The sequence below is a fragment of the Ranitomeya variabilis genome, chromosome 8 (genome assembly GCF_051348905.1).
Source record: "Ranitomeya variabilis isolate aRanVar5 chromosome 8, aRanVar5.hap1, whole genome shotgun sequence".
Taxonomy (NCBI): domain Eukaryota; kingdom Metazoa; phylum Chordata; class Amphibia; order Anura; family Dendrobatidae; genus Ranitomeya; species Ranitomeya variabilis.
Window position 1 is genome coordinate 118481745 of NC_135239.1, and position 16652 is coordinate 118498396.

Consider the following 16652-nt stretch of genomic DNA (forward strand, 5'->3'; position numbering starts at 1 on the left):
GCCCAGTGTATTACACTACACAATGTACGTGGCAGAAAGTGGCTGGCTGATATACCACAAACTAACAGGACTCTAGTATACCCACTTTGTTAGAATTTGAATCTCACTTTTGTTGGGGGGGAGACTGAACCCAAACTCAGGCCCAGTGTATTTTCCAACGCAATGTGAGTGGCAGCAAGTGGCTGGCTGATACACGACAAACTAAGAGGACTGAGGTATATCCACTTTCTGAGAATTTGAATCTCACTTTTTTTGGGGGGAGACTGAACCCAAACTCAGGCCCAGTGTATTTTACAACACAATGTGTTAGGGGTCGAGTTCCCGCCTCTGAAAAGGGGGAATCTCGGGCCATCTCCGCTGCGCTCTCCCATTCTTCTCCTGCTGCAGTGGAGTCTGCTCAGCGAAGACGTCGGTCCCAGCGTCTCGCTCAGGCTGACTCTGTACAAAGAGTTACTGCTGCTTTTCCTGCTTCTGCCATTGAAGCCAGTGTTGGGCAGCGGCGAGCAGACGCTTCTGGGACTAAGTCCTGCTTTTCTCTTTCTGAGCATGCCCAGAGTAAGATCTCTCAGTGGAGATTGAGGGTCACATGTTCAGATACTGCAGTCAAATCTATTGGTCCTTCTAGGAAGGTCCTGTAGGTGCGCAGGCTCTGTGGCAGCCTCTCATTGGTCCTTCTAGGAAGGTCCTGTACGTGCTGCAACTATTTAAGGCATGCATGGCCGCACGGCCATGCCCTAGTATCTTTCTAAGTTATGTGCTTTGCGCCAGTGTGGTCATGTGAGTTTATGTTCAGGGACCCGGCTGAAATAAGCCCCTAGAATGCTGGCACCTCCGGCGAGGAGATTGTGTTTGTATGTATTCAGGGACCTGGCTGAAATAAGCCCGTCCGGCGAGGAGTTTTGTGTGCATGCATGACCACTGACTGCTCTCATTTGGGTAGTTAGCCTGTGCCTCTGTGAAGTCTAACAGGGCACAGAGCTTTGCTTTCATGGCTACTCTGTGAAAGAGCTAGTTCATACTGCCAATTAGTGCCGCCGTTTGGTAGCAGCAGGTTCTCCTGCACGGTGGACCCCGGGCTGTGAACGCATCAATTTCAATAAAACATTTATATTTACTCAGTGCGTTCCGCTAGCCCTAACACAATGTGAGTGGCAGCAAGTGGCTGGCTGATACACGACAAACTAAGAGGACTGAGGTATATCCACTTTGTGAGAATTTGAATCTCACTTTTTTGGGGGGGAGACTGAACCCAAACTCAGGCCCAGTGTATTTTACAACGCAATGTGAGTGGCAGCAAGTGGCTGGCTGATACACGACAAACTAAGAGGACTGAGGTATATCCACTTTGTGAGAATTTGAATCTCACTTTTTTGGGGGGAGACTGAACCCAAACACAGGCCCAGTGTATTTTACAATGCAATGTGAGTGACAGCAAGTGGCTGGCTGATACACGAGAAACTAAGAGGACTGAGGTATATCCACTTTGTGAGAATTTGAATCTCACTTTTTTGGGGGGGAGACTGAACCCAAACTCAGGCCCAGTGTATTTTACAACGCAATGTGAGTGGCAGCAAGTGGCTGGCTGATACACGACAAACTAAGAGGACTGAGGTATATCCACTTTGTGAGAATTTGAATCTCACTTTTTTGGGGGGGAGACTGAACCCAAACTCAGGCCCAGTGTATTTTACAACACAATGTAAGTGGCAGAATGTGGCTGGCTGATATACGACAAACTGACATATATCCACTTTGTGACAATTTGAATCTCCCTTTTTTGGGGGGGAGACAGCACCACAACTCAGGCCCAGTGTGTAACACAACAATGTAAGTGTCAGAAAGTGGCTGGAAGATATCTGGAAAAAATCCAAGGACTGTAGTACAATTTCAATCTCCCTACAATGATCTCAGGACAAGTATGGCAGTAACAAAAAGGACTGCTGCACACAAAAGTGTGGACAAATAAACAAGATAACTGCAGAAAGGAGCAACAGGATTTTTGCTTTTAAAAAAGCAGTTGGTTTGCACAGCAGCGGTGCAAACAGCAATGCAGCTATCAGGGAGCCTTATAAGGCAGCCTAATAAGCTACAGAGCTGATGCACAAAGATATAGCCTCCACTGTCCCTGCAAAACAAAGGTGGTGTTGGACAGTGGAAATCGCTACAGCACAAGCGGTTTGGGGGTTAATCTTCCCTCCCTGACTTTAGCCCTTCTTCTGACGAAGCTGCAGCAATCTCTCCCTATGCTAAGATCGGCAGAAGTAAGATGGCGGTCGGCGTGCACGCCCCTTTATACCCCCTGTGACGCCGCAGAAAGCAAGCCAATCACTGTCATGCCCTTCTCTAAGATGGTGGGGACCGAGACCTATGTCATCACGCTGCCCACACTCTGCGTCCTCCTTCATTGGCTGAGAAATGGTGCTGAACGCGTCATGCAAAACGCGACTTTGGCGCGAAGATCGCCGACCGCATGGCCGATCCCACACTAGGATCGGATCGGGTTTCATGAAACCCGACTTTGCCAAAAGTCGGCGATTTTTGAATTTGTCTGATCCGTTTTGCTCAACCCTAAATTCCACCCAATATGGCAAAGATGCCCAATCATCCTGCCTAGCAGAGACAAAATGTTGCAGGTATGTCACCAGAGTCTGGTTGGCCCTCTCTACCAACCCATTCATCTCGGGATGGTATGCAGAAGAGAGATTTAGCTCAATGCAGAGTAAACGACAGAGCTCTCTCCAAAACCGAGACGCGAACTGGGGACCCTGGTCACTGACAATTTTGTCAAGCATGCCATGTAGACAGAAGATATGTTTTATGAACAACGCTGCCAAGGCCCATGTAGAAGGTAACCGTGGAAGCGGCACCAAATGCACCATTTTAGAAAAAAAAAAATTTTGAAAAAATCGGTGACTACCCAGATAAGGGCGCAGCTACGAGACTTAGGTAAGCCCACCACGAAGTCCATCCCGAACATCTCCCAGGGCCTGTCTGCCACCGGCAGGGGGTAAAGTAGCCCAGCAGGCCATTGCCGAGGAGACCGATTCTTGGCGCAGGAGATACACGCCCGAATATAATCCCCGACATCATGAGCCATATGCGGCCACCAGTATGTCCTCGCCAGAGGCTCAAATGTCCTCTTGGGCCCAAAATGTCCACCCTCCCTGGACGAATGAGCCCAAGAGAGAACCTCTGGTCACAAATTAGATGGTAGAAAAGTCTTGCCTGGGGGCACAGACTCTAGCGAAACCGGAGCCATGGTTCTCAGGCTCTCAGAAGGGACAATAAGCCTAAGCCAAGGCTCCTCCTCCTCTGAGGACACTACGGAGCGAGAGAGAGCGTTGGCAAGAATTTTCTTCTCCCCAGAGAGAAAATAGAGGGTGAAATGGAACCGGGAGAATAACAGGGACCATCTGGCCTGGCGAGAATTTAGCCACTGGGCTGTCTGTAAGTACACCAAATTTTTGTGGTCTGTAAAAAGTTGGAAGGGAAAGTGAGCCCCCACCAGGAGGTGTCTCCACTCTGAGAAAGCCAACTTCATGGCTAGCTTCCGACCTTGAGAATCCTTTTGGAAGAGGACTGCTCCAGCACCAACGGATGAGGCATCCACCTCCATTATAAACGGTTTATCTACATCGGGGCGATGTAGGATGGGAGTGCTAGCGAAGTTAGACTTAATAGCGAGAAAGGCCTTGAAGACCTCCTCCAACCACAATTTGAGGTTTGCTCCCTTCTTGGTGAGGGCAACCAAGGGAGCTACCAAAGTTGAGAAGTGGGGAATGAACTGGCGATAGTAATTAATGAACCCCATAAAGCTCTGCACCGCTTTAAGAGAATGGGGTTCCTGCCAGTCCATCACAGCCTGTAGCTTGGCAGGATCCATAGCCAATTCCTGGGCAGAGATGATATAGTCCAGGAAAGGCAAGGACCCCTGCTCAAACACACACTTCTCCAACTTGGCGTAGAGGGAGTTTGCCCGTAAGAGGTCGAAGACTTTGCAAACATCTCTCCGGTGGGAGTCAATATCTGAAGAGTAGATGAGAATATCATCCAGATAGACTACGACCGAGGTGGTGAGCATATCCCGGAAGATGTTGTTCACAAAGTCTTGGAAAACAGCTGGCGCATTACAGAGCCTGAAGGGCATCACCAGATATTCATAGTGCCCATCCCTGGTGTTAAAAGCCATCTTCCATTCGTCCCCCTCACGGATGCAAATCAGGTTGTACACCCGCAGATCTAATTTAGTAAATACCCTTGCTCCCCTTAGCCTATCAAATAACTCAAATATCAGGGGTAGTGGGTACGTATTCCTAATGGTGATGGCGTTAAGACCCCTGTAGTCTATGCATTGACGTAGTTCTCCACTCTTCTTCTGCACGAAGAAGAACCCAGCCCCTGCAGGTGACACTGAGTTCCTAATGAATCCTCTTGCCAGATTCTCTCAGATGTACTGGGACATTGCCTCCATCTCCGGAAGAGATAACAGACTCGACCCTGGGGAGGCTCTGCACCAGGCAACAGGTCAATAGGACAGTCATAGGGGCAGTGAGGCGGAAGGGTCTCTGCAGCACTTTTGGAGAACATGTCCGCATAGGGCCAATAGTGCTTGGGGAGAGAGGAGAGATCTGCGGGTACCTCAGTTGTAGCAACCTGAACGCACTCCCTCTGACATCTACCCTCACAGGATTTACTCCATCCCAGAATTCTCCCTGAGGACCACTCTATATGAGGAGAGTGGTAGCGTAACCATGATATCCCCAACAGGACCTCATCAATTCCCTCAGGAATGACTAGGGAAATAATATCCTGATGAGATGGAGACATGGAGAGAGTGAATGGAATGGTTTGGTGTGTAATCTGTGAAGGTAGTGTCGACCCTTTTACCACTCGAACGGTCACAGGTTTGGCGAGCATCACCAGGGGTATTGCGTGTCGTCGGGCGAAAGCAGATGAAGTAAAATTTCCCTCTGCCCCGGAGTCCACGCAAAGCTCTACCACAAGAGTGGATGAGCCTATGGTAATTGTCCCCTTGAAGGACAATTTGGAGGAAAGCGTCGCTGTGTCTAGTGTACCTCCTCCGACTACCACTAGACGCTGATGTTTTCCCGACCGCTGAGAACACCTGGAGGCAAGGTGTAATGACTGCCGGCAAACATGACAGACCTTAAGCACACAAGCGGTCCGAGACTTAGATCCCACTCGTGACACCTCCATGGCCTCATGTGACTCGGACGCCTGGACCGGGGATCCCAGAGGTTTGGCGAAGGTGGGAGCCAGCCGAAACCTCTGCCTACACTGGGCTCGCTCCAACCTTCACTCATTAAAACGAAGGTTGATGCGAGTTGATACTGCTATGAGCTCCACCAGTGTGGCAGAAATCTCCCTTGTGGTCTGCCAGCCCCCTCCAAAATACCGGGATGAGGGCTTTATCCCGCCACTCCAGCTCGGAAGCTAAAGTCCGGAAGTGGACAGCAAAATGGCTGACCATGGACGAACCCTGAGTCAATGCCAGCAGTTGGAGCGCTGTATCATGGGTGACTTGAGTCCTAAAAAGACCAGTTTCAGAGTGCTCAAAAACCGAGGAGCACTCTGCTCCACATGATTGTCGAGCTCCCACAGTGACGTAGCCCGCTCCAATGCCCTGTCCGACAGAAGAGAAATAATGAATCTCACCTTTGCTCGCTCTGTGGGAAAACGTGCAGCCAGGAGCTTGAGGTGTATACCGCACTGGCTCACAAAACCCCTACAGGTTTTACTGTCACCAGAGTATTTCTCTGGTGGTGAGAGGTGGGATAAGGTCGGAACAGGGGTGGCAGTGGTTAAAGTTGCTGCAGCCATGCTAGCAGCCTGAACAGCTATTGCAGTAACATCCACAGCTGAGGTTGCATGCTCGAGAGCCGTCAACCTGCCCTCCAGCTGCTGGATGTACCTCTGCAATCGCTGTTCATCCGCCATTACTTAGCCAGACCCTGGCGCTAGTATTCTGTTACGGCTGGCGGAACGCACCGAGTAAATATATGAGTTGTTATAGGTGCGTTCACAGCCCGGGGTCCACCATGCAGGAGTGAAGCCAGCTGCTAAAGAAATGGCGGCCCTATGTGGCGGTACAATGTCAGATTAGTCAGATTCACTTGGTCAGTATCAGCACGAACCCTGTTGCTTCAAAGAGTCGTGAAATAATAGTGGGACTAAAACCCTAACTAGGGTTGTGCTTGCTCTGGAATTCTTCTGTGCTAACCGCACACATGAACGAACCAGATGCTAAGCCAAGTGACTAATTGCCCCCACTGATGCTAGCTGCCTGCCTATGTAGTTTCCCACGGCTAATGGACACTCTCCACGTGTAGCCTGAGTGGCAGAGTATCACTGGCGACAAGCACAAAACACAAATGATACTAGCGCATGGCCGTGCAGCCATGCGAGCCTTTTATAGTTGCCGCTCTTCAGGACCTTCCTGGTGGACTAATAGGAGCTGCTACAGGGCCTGAGCGTGTGACCTCTGACCTCCAATGAGAGGTCCTCCCGTGGGCATGCTCAGTGCGTGAAAAGCAGGACTTAGTCCCAGAAAAACCGGCTCGCCGCTGACCAGTGCTGGCTACAAAGGCGGAGCCTTGAAAGGCAACAATAACCATTTGCACAGTATCAGGCTGAGCCAGTCACTGGGACTGACATCTCTGCTGAGCAGGTTCCACTGTGGCTGGAGGAGAATGGGAGACCACAGTAGACATGGTTCGAGATCCCCCCTGTGCAGCTGTGGGAACTCGACACCTAACACAAGGTTAGCACACACAACTATGCTACGTATCCCTGACAAACTATAATTTTTAAACAGGCCTCAGTCTGACAGAAAACACTGTATATTTTTTTTGGGGGGGTGAATTTTTGGGGAAAAAAATGCAACTAGGTATATAGTAAAGAAGCTGCAGCAGACAGTTATGGAGCTGTGGAAGGGATGCAGTGGGAGCAATGTACACACATACAGTGCCTGCAGGCCTTGCACTGATGTGGATATGCTGTGCCCTGCCTACCTAGCGCTGCAATCTCGGAACCCACGAATTAGCACTAAAAAGGACTGTTGGTTTCTTAGGAGTTGTGGATTTAACAGTTGCAGACCTACACTAATTATAAAAACCACGATTTTGACCCAATCTCGACAGCAGCTCTCCTGTTGTGAATTTGGATTCTGGGCTCCCCCGGTGGCCGCTTGTGGAATTGGACTTGTCATCCTCTTTCCTGTTTCACCTGGTTCCATCAGTAGTGGGTGTCGCTATTTAAGCTCATTTCTCTGGTGGTTTCTTGCCGGTCAACAATGTTATCTGATGCCTCTCAGTGCTTGTTCCTGCTTCTAGACAACTACTAGATAAGTTGGACTTTTGTCCATGTTTCGTTTTGCCTATTTGTTCCAGTTCACAGCTGAAGTTTTGTTACTGTGTCTGGAAAGCTCTCGTTGATCAGGGATTGCTACTCTGGCGTTATGAGTTAATGCCAGAGTTTAAGGTAATCTCTGGATGGTGTTTTGTTAGTGTTTTTCTGCTGACCATGAAAGTATACTATCTGTCTTCTGCTATCTAGTAAGCGGACCTCAAATTTGCTAAGACTATTTTCCTGCTGCGTTTGTTGTTTCATCTGAACTCACCGTCATTATATGTGGGGGGCTACTGTCTTCTTTGGAATATTTCTCTAGAGGTGAGCCAGGTCTTATATTTCCCTCTGCTAGCTATTTAGGTCTTAGGCCAGAGCTGGGCATCTAGCGATAAATAGGAAATGCTACCTGGCTATTTCTAGTTGCGCGGCAGGCTTAGTTCATGGTCAGTATAGTTCCATCTTCCGAGAGCTTGTCCCTCTATAGGCTTGCTATGATCTCTGCCTGCAGAGATCATGACAGTTTGACCGGCCCTTAAAGTGTTAAAGACCCAGGTTGAGAAAGGAGAGTTATAAGAAGTCTGCTGGAAATTTTTTTTTTTTTTTTTCCCTCCAGTCTGCCTTGCTGCAGTCTTTTTTCTCTCTCTCCTCCTAATCTCTGTATGGCTCTGTGTGCACCTGACAATAATGGATCTCCAGAGTGTAACTGCGGGTTTGAATAATCTCATCACGAAAGTACAAAATTTACAAGATTTTGTGGTACATGCTCCGGTATCTGACCCGAGAATTCCTTTGCCGGAGTTCTTCACAGGGAATAGAGCTAGCTTCCAGAATTTCCGAAATAATTGTAAGCTTTATTTGTCCCTGAAGTCTCGTTCAGCTGGAGACCCTGCTCAGCAGGTTAGGATTGTGATTTCCTTGCTCAGGGGTGACCCTCAAGATTGGGCCTTCTCATTGCCAGCAGGGGATCCTGCGTTACGCGATGTGGATGCGTTTTTTCTGGCCTTGGGCTTGCTTTATGAGGAACCTCATTTGGAACTTCAGGCAGAAAAAACTTTGATGGCACTATCTCAGGGGCAAGACGAAGCTGAAGTTTTCTGCCAAAAATTCCGTAAATGGTCTGTGCTTACTCAGTGGAATGAGTGCGCCTTGGCGGCAACTTTCAGAGAAGGTCTCTCTGATGCCGTTAAGGATGTTATGGTGGGGTTCCCTGTGCCTGCAGGTCTGAATGAGTCCATGACAATGGCTATTCAGATTGATAGGCGTCTGCGGGAGCGCAAACCGGTGCACCATCTGGCGGTGTCTATGGAAAAGACGCCAGAAAGTATGCAGTGTGATAGAATTCTGTCCAGGAGCGAGCGACAGAATTTTAGACGGAAGAATGGATTGTGTTTCTATTGTGGGGATTCTACTCATGTTATATCAGCATGCTCTAGGCGTACAAAGAAGCTTGATAAGTCTGTTTCCATTGGCACCATTCAGTCTAAGTTTATTTTGTCTGTAACCCTGATTTGCTCTTTGTCATCCATTGCCACGGACGCCTATGTTGACTCTGGCGCCGCTCTGAGTCTTATGGATTGGTCCTTTGCCAATCGTTGTGGTTTTGATTTAGAGCCTTTGGAGACTCTTATTCCTCTGAAGGGGATTGACTCCACCCCATTGGCTAATAATAAACCACAATACTGGACACAAGTAACCATGCGTATCAATCCGGATCACCAGGAGATTATTCGTTTCCTGGTGCTGTATAATTTACATGACGATTTGGTACTGGGATTGCCATGGTTGCAGTCTCACAACCCAGTCTTGGACTGGAGAGCAATGTCTGTGTTGAGCTGGGGATGTAAGGGTATTCATGGGGACTTACCTTTGGTTTCTATTTCGTCGTCCATTCCCTCTGAAGTCCCTGAGTTCCTCTCTGATTATCAAGACGTCTTTGACGAACCCAAGCTTGGGTCGTTACCTCCGCACCGTGAGTGCGATTGTGCCATAGATTTGATACCGGGTTGTAAATATCCAAAGGGTCGTTTGTTTAATCTGTCTGTGCCGGAACATGCTGCTATGCGGGAATATATAAAGGAGTCTTTGGAAAAGGGACATATTCGTCCATCTTCTTCTCCCTTGGGAGCTGGGTTTTTCTTTGTCTCAAAAAAAGACGGCTCTTTGAGACCATGTATTGATTATCGGCTTCTGAATAAGATCACTGTTAAGTATCAATACCCATTGCCATTGCTTACTGATTTGTTTGCTCGTATAGAGGGTGCTAAGTGGTTCTCTAAAATTGATCTTCGTGGGGCGTATAATTTGGTGCGGATCAGGCAGGGGGATGAGTGGAAGACCGCATTTAATACGCCCGAGGGCCACTTTGAGTATTTGGTCATGCCTTTTGGTCTTTCTAATGCCCCTTCAGTTTTCCAGTCTTTTATGCATGATATTTTCCGTGATTTTCTGGATAAATTTATGATAATATATCTGGATGATATTCTGATTTTTTCTGATGACTGGGACTCTCATGTCCAGCAGGTCAGGAGAGTTTTTCAGGTTCTGCGGTCTAATTCTTTATGTGTGAAGGGGTCTAAGTGCGTTTTTGGGGTCCAGAAAATTTCCTTTTTGGGGTATATTTTTTCTCCCTCTTCCATTGAGATGGATCCCGTCAAGGTGCAAGCTATTTGTGACTGGACTCAGCCCTCCTCTCTTAAGGGTCTTCAGAGATTTTTGGGCTTTGCCAACTTTTACCGCCGATTTATTGCTGGTTTTTCGGATGTCGTTAAACCACTGACTGATTTGACCAGACAAGGCGCTGATGTTGCTAATTGGTCCCCTCATGCTGTAGAGGCCTTTCAGGAGCTTAAGCGCCGTTTTGCCTCTGCCCCTGTGTTGCGTCAGCCTGATGTGAATCTGCCTTTTCAGGTTGAGGTTGACGCTTCGGAGATCGGAGCTGGGGCAGTGTTGTCGCAGAAAGGTTCCGACTGCTCCGTCATTAGGCCTTGTGCCTTCTTTTCTCGCAAATTTTCGCCCGCAGAGCGGAATTATGATGTTGGGAATCGGGAGCTTTTGGCCATGAAGTGGGCGTTTGAGGAGTGGCGCCATTGGCTCGAGGGGGCTAGGCATCAGGTGGTGGTATTGACTGACCACAAAAATTTGATTTATCTTGAGACTGCCAGACGCCTGAATCCTAGACAGGCGCGCTGGTCTTTATTTTTTTCTCGCTTTAATTTTGTGGTGTCATACCTACCGGGTTCTAAGAATGTTAAGGCAGATGCCCTTTCTAGGAGTTTTGACCCGGACTCTCCTGGTAATTCTGAACCCACAGGTATCCTTAGGGAGGGAGTAATTTTGTCGGCCGTTTCTCCTGATCTGCGGCGGTCCTTGCAAGAGTTTCAGGCGGATAGACCGGATCGTTGTCCGCCTGATAGACTGTTTGTTCCGGATGATTGGACCAGCAGAGTCATCTCTGAGGTACATTCTTCTGCATTGGCAGGTCATCCCGGAATTTTTGGTACCAGGGATTTGGTGGCAAGATCCTTCTGGTGGCCTTCCCTGTCACGAGATGTGCGAGTCTTTGTGCAGTCATGTGACGTTTGTGCTCGGGCCAAGTCTTGTAGTTCTCGGGCTAGCGGACTGCTGTTGCCCTTGCCTATTCCTAAGAGGCCTTGGACACACATCTCGATGGATTTTATTTCAGATCTGCCTGTTTCCCAGAAGATGTCTGTCATCTGGGTGGTCTGTGACCGTTTCTCTAAAATGGTCCATTTGGTTCCTCTGCCCAAGTTGCCTTCTTCTTCTGAGTTGGTTCCTCTGTTTTTTCAGAATGTTGTCCGATTGCACGGTATTCCTGAGAATATTGTTTCTGACAGAGGTACCCAATTTGTGTCTAGATTTTGGCGGGCATTCTGTGCTAGGATGGGCATAGATTTGTCTTTTTCATCTGCTTTTCACCCTCAGACTAATGGCCAGACCGAGCGGACTAATCAGACCCTGGAGACATATCTGAGGTGTTTTGTCTCTGCTGACCAGGATGATTGGGTTGCTTTTTTGCCATTGGCAGAGTTCGCCCTCAATAATCGGGCCAGCTCTTCCACCTTGGTGTCCCCGTTTTTCTGTAATTCGGGGTTTCACCCTCGATTTTCCTCCGGTCAGGTGGAATCCTCGGATTGTCCTGGAGTGGATGCGGTGGTGGAGAGATTGCATCACATCTGGGGGCAGGTTATGGACAATTTGAAGTTGTCCCAGGAGAAGACTCAGCGTTTTGCCAACCGTCATCGTCGTGTTGGTTCTCGGCTTTGTGTTGGAGATTTGGTGTGGTTGTCTTCTCGTTTTGTCCCTATGAGGGTCTCTTCTCCTAAGTTTAAACCTCGGTTCATCGGCCCTTATAGAATATTGGAGATTCTTAATCCTGTTTCTTTCCGTTTGGACCTCCCTGCGTCCTTTTCCATTCATAACGTTTTTCATCGGTCGTTATTGCGCAGGTATGAGGTACCTGTTGTACCTTCAGTTGAGCCTCCTGCTCCGGTGTTGGTTGAGGGTGAGTTGGAGTACGTTGTGGAGAAAATTTTGGACTCTCGTGTTTCCAGACGGAGACTCCAGTATCTGGTCAACTGGAAGGGTTACGGCCAGGAGGATAATTCTTGGGTCAATGCATCTGATGTTCATGCTTCTGATCTTGTTCGTGCCTTCTATAGGGCTCATCCTGGTCGCCCTGGTGGATCTGGTGAGGGTTCGGTGCCCCCTCCTTGAGGGGGGGGTACTGTTGTGAATTTGGATTCTGGGCTCCCCCGGTGGCCGCTTGTGGAATTGGACTTGTCATCCTCTTTCCTGTTTCACCTGGTTCCATCAGTAGTGGGTGTCGCTATTTAAGCTCATTTCTCTGGTGGTTTCTTGCCGGTCAACAATGTTATCTGATGCCTCTCAGTGCTTGTTCCTGCTTCTAGACAACTACTAGATAAGTTGGACTTTTGTCCATGTTTCGTTTTGCCTATTTGTTCCAGTTCACAGCTGAAGTTTTGTTACTGTGTCTGGAAAGCTCTCGTTGATCAGGGATTGCTACTCTGGCGTTATGAGTTAATGCCAGAGTTTAAGGTAATCTCTGGATGGTGTTTTGTTAGTGTTTTTCTGCTGACCATGAAAGTATACTATCTGTCTTCTGCTATCTAGTAAGCGGACCTCAAATTTGCTAAGACTATTTTCCTGCTGCGTTTGTTGTTTCATCTGAACTCACCGTCATTATATGTGGGGGGCTACTGTCTTCTTTGGAATATTTCTCTAGAGGTGAGCCAGGTCTTATATTTCCCTCTGCTAGCTATTTAGGTCTTAGGCCAGAGCTGGGCATCTAGCGATAAATAGGAAATGCTACCTGGCTATTTCTAGTTGCGCGGCAGGCTTAGTTCATGGTCAGTATAGTTCCATCTTCCGAGAGCTTGTCCCTCTATAGGCTTGCTATGATCTCTGCCTGCAGAGATCATGACACTCTCCCTACTCTCGCTGAATCCGGAGCTGAATGCGGCAAGCAGGGCGGAGCCAGTTCTCTTATACTCGGGATGTGCAGCCAAACCAATTACTGCACGACCACAACAAAGATGGCTGCGGCGTTTCATGGCCTGGCAGACAATCCCTGCAGTAGTGGCGATCACGTTCGCTCATCACTAGTCCAAACATTTCCAAAAATTAGGGGCAGACACCAGGAAAAGTGGAATCAATTGACCCACTGTAGAACATTTTATAATTTCATAGAGGCAGTCAGCCACTGTCCATGCATGAGGTATCAGGGTCTGGACCAGCATTTACAGCTTTGATTTGAAGTTTCAATTAAGCCAAGGTGGGTGAGAAAGTGGTGTAAGCCTTCTTTGGTGGGAGCCCTGATACCTCATGCAACATCTCAAACTGTTTTTTTCCCCAGCCACTCTCAGGTGGCACAAACATCAGTTTCGAAGACTATTGGTAGAAAGATGTAATGATAGTAACACAGCTACTTAACTGACAGTACGTGCAGGCCTGTTGCTCTGGGAGCCCTACCGCTACAGGCAACACACATGAGGGAGACCCAACTTGGAGTGCAAACATTTCCAAAAATTATTGCCACACACCACAAAAGTGGCATCAATTTCCAAAGTAGAAGCAGTTTAAGGAGTCTCTGATACCCCTTCCGTTACAGGCAACCCAACAGAAGGAGACCCAACCTGGAGTCTCCACATTTCAAAAAAGTGTTGCTAACATCAGCAGCAGTAGTAACAACAGCAGGCATAGAAGCCACAACAAAGGTGTCATAGACTACTAGAATGCAAGATCAATGCATGACTCTAAAAACACCATCGCCTAATCTGTCCAGTATGTGACTGGGGTGCAAAAGTCATTGGAGATCCATGACTTGTTCATTTTGATAAAACTTAGGTGGTCAACACTTTCAGGGGACAGCCTGATGTGCTTATTTGTCAAGACACCACCTGCAGCGCTGAAGATACGCTCTGAGAGAATGCTGGCTGTCGGGCATAACAAAACTTCCAAGGCGTGACAGGCGAGCTCAAGCCACTCTTCCATTTTTGAAGACCAAAATGTAAAAGGGTCCAAATTGCCCCTGTGGCATTGATATTGAGCTTGAGATACTCCTGCAACATCCTTTCCAGTTGTTCACAAACGTGTGAACATGTCAACATGTATTCTGCTCTGCTGGTGCACCGACTTGTCCAAAAAATGTGTGAAATGACTCGCAGAAATTGCTCTCTGCTGCAGCTCCTAATGTTTTTGCATTGACGCCTTAACATTTCCGGGGTTGGAAGTCTATAACCCCGTGTGTCTCATTGCTGTCTTGGGGAAAACCACTCTTAACTCCTTTGAGACGAAGAATGTTTTCACCTTAATGACCAGTCCAATTTTTACAATTCTGACCACTGTCACTTTATGAGACAATAACTCTGGAACGCTTCAACAGATCCTAGTGATTCTGAGACTGTTTTCTTGTGACATATTGTTCTTTATTTTAGCAGTAAAATTTCTTCGATATGATTTGCATTGATTTGTGAGAAAAACGGAAATTTGGCGAAAATTTCGCAATTTTCAAAATTTTATTTTTATGCCCTCATATCAGAGAGTCATATAGCACAAAATAGTTAATAAATAACATTTTCCACATGTCTCCTTTACATCAGCACAATTTTTGAAACATTTTTTTGTTAGGAAGTTATAAGGGTTAACAGTTGACCAGCAATTTCTCATTTTTACAACAAAATTTGCAAAACCTTTTTTTTTAGGGACCACCTCTCACCTGAAGTGACGTTGAGGGGCCTATGTGACAGAAAATGCCTACAAATGACACCATTCTAAAAACCAGCACCCCTCAGGGTGTTCAAAACCACATTCAAGGAGTTTTTTAACCCTTCAGGTGCTTTACAGGAATTTTGAGAATGTGGAAGGAAAAAATAAACATTTACTTTTCTTTCACAAAAATTTTCCTTTAGACCTAATTTTTTTCACTTTTGCAAGGGTAACAAGAGAAAATGGACCATACATTTTGTTGTGCAATTTCTCCTAAAAATGCTGATACCCCATATGTGGGGAAAATCTACTGTTTGAGCACATGGCAGTGTTAGGAAGGGAGGGAGCGCATTTGATTTTTTGAATGTAAAATATACTGGAATAATTAGCGTTTGCCATGTCGAGTTTGGAGAGTCCCTGATGTGCCTAAAAAGTGGAAAGCCCCAACAAATGACACCATTTTGGAAACTTGACCCCCTAGGGAATTTATCTAGATGTGTATTGAGCACCTTGAACCCACAAGTGCTTCACAGAAATTTATAGCGTAGAGCCATGGAAATAAAAAAAATCACATTTTTCCCAAATAAATCTTTTCTAGCTCCATATTTTGCATTTTCATAAGGGTTACAGGAGAAATTGCTCCATACAATTTGTTGTGCAATTTCTCCTGAGTATGCCGATACCCCACATGTGGGGGAAAACCACTGTTTGGGTGCACGGCAGGGCTTGGAAGAAGCACCATTTGACTTTTTGAATGCAAAATTTAATGGAATAATTAACGGACACCATGTCCCGTTTGAAGAGCACCTGATGTGCCTAAACAGTGGAAAACCCCCACAAGTGACACCATTTTGGAAACTAGACCCCTTTGGGACCTTACCTAGATGTGTATTGAGCACATGGAACCCCAAGGTGCTTCGCAGAAGTTTATAACGTTAAGCAATAAATATAATTTTTTAAAAATCACATTTTTCCCACAAAAATCTTTTTTAGCTACAAATTTTGTATTTTCACAAGGGCAAAAGGAGAAAATGGACCTCAAAGTGTGCTGTGCAATTTCTACTGAATTCACTAATACCCAATATGTAGTAGAAAACTACTTTGAGGCACAGTAATTATTTAACACAGTCTAATTGGAAGTAAGGCAAAAATGTCCATTCAAGAATTTTCTATACACATCCTCAAAGACCAATATGATGAAAGACGATAAATTGCAAAATATAAATTTTAAAAATAAGTCTTTATTGAATTTTAAACAAAAAAATATAATAAAATGCATGAATCAAGCAATAGAAATTAAAAGAAGCCGAAAAAATATGGAACCACCAAAATGTAAAGCATAGAGTATGCTAATATATTACTCAAAAAATGAAATAGCAACTGTCACGGATCCCTTCTCCGTGGTGTAACTAATTCTTCACGTGTCCGCTCTCACACGTGACTTGGGGTTGTGCTTGCAAGGGTTATCTATCTCACCTCTCTCAGTCCAGCATTCAACCTCTGTCCTATGCTGTAATGGGAGCATAAATCACGCACCGACCAAGGCCACACACCCGCTCATACACGCTGCCACCACTCACCGAATACACGGGCGATGAGTCCCGGACTATTAATAATAATATTGTCTATCACTCATAAGGCTCACACACCTTAGGCTATGGATTCTTTTAGAACATTCAAGGTTCAACTTGTTGAAGCTTTATACTTTAATAACAAAAGGGTCAGTGCTTACAAGAATAAAAATATATAAAAATATGATAATAAAAAGACATACAACTTATGCAAAACAGTATAAAAATAAAGAGGAGAAACTTACAGAAATTATCTAACTGGTAGTTGCTTTCTGCTCCCTGAGGGTAGGACAGATGTAGATTGGATCACACCAGCTTCTCAGGCTGCCCCCATTATGTGAACACAATTCTTTGTATACAGCCGTAATTTATAACTTGGTCTGGAGGTCAGGTTTCTAGACCGCCCCCTCAAGTTAATATCATAATTGCTGGCTTTTTGATTGGGCCACGGCCACGCCCCCCAATGAA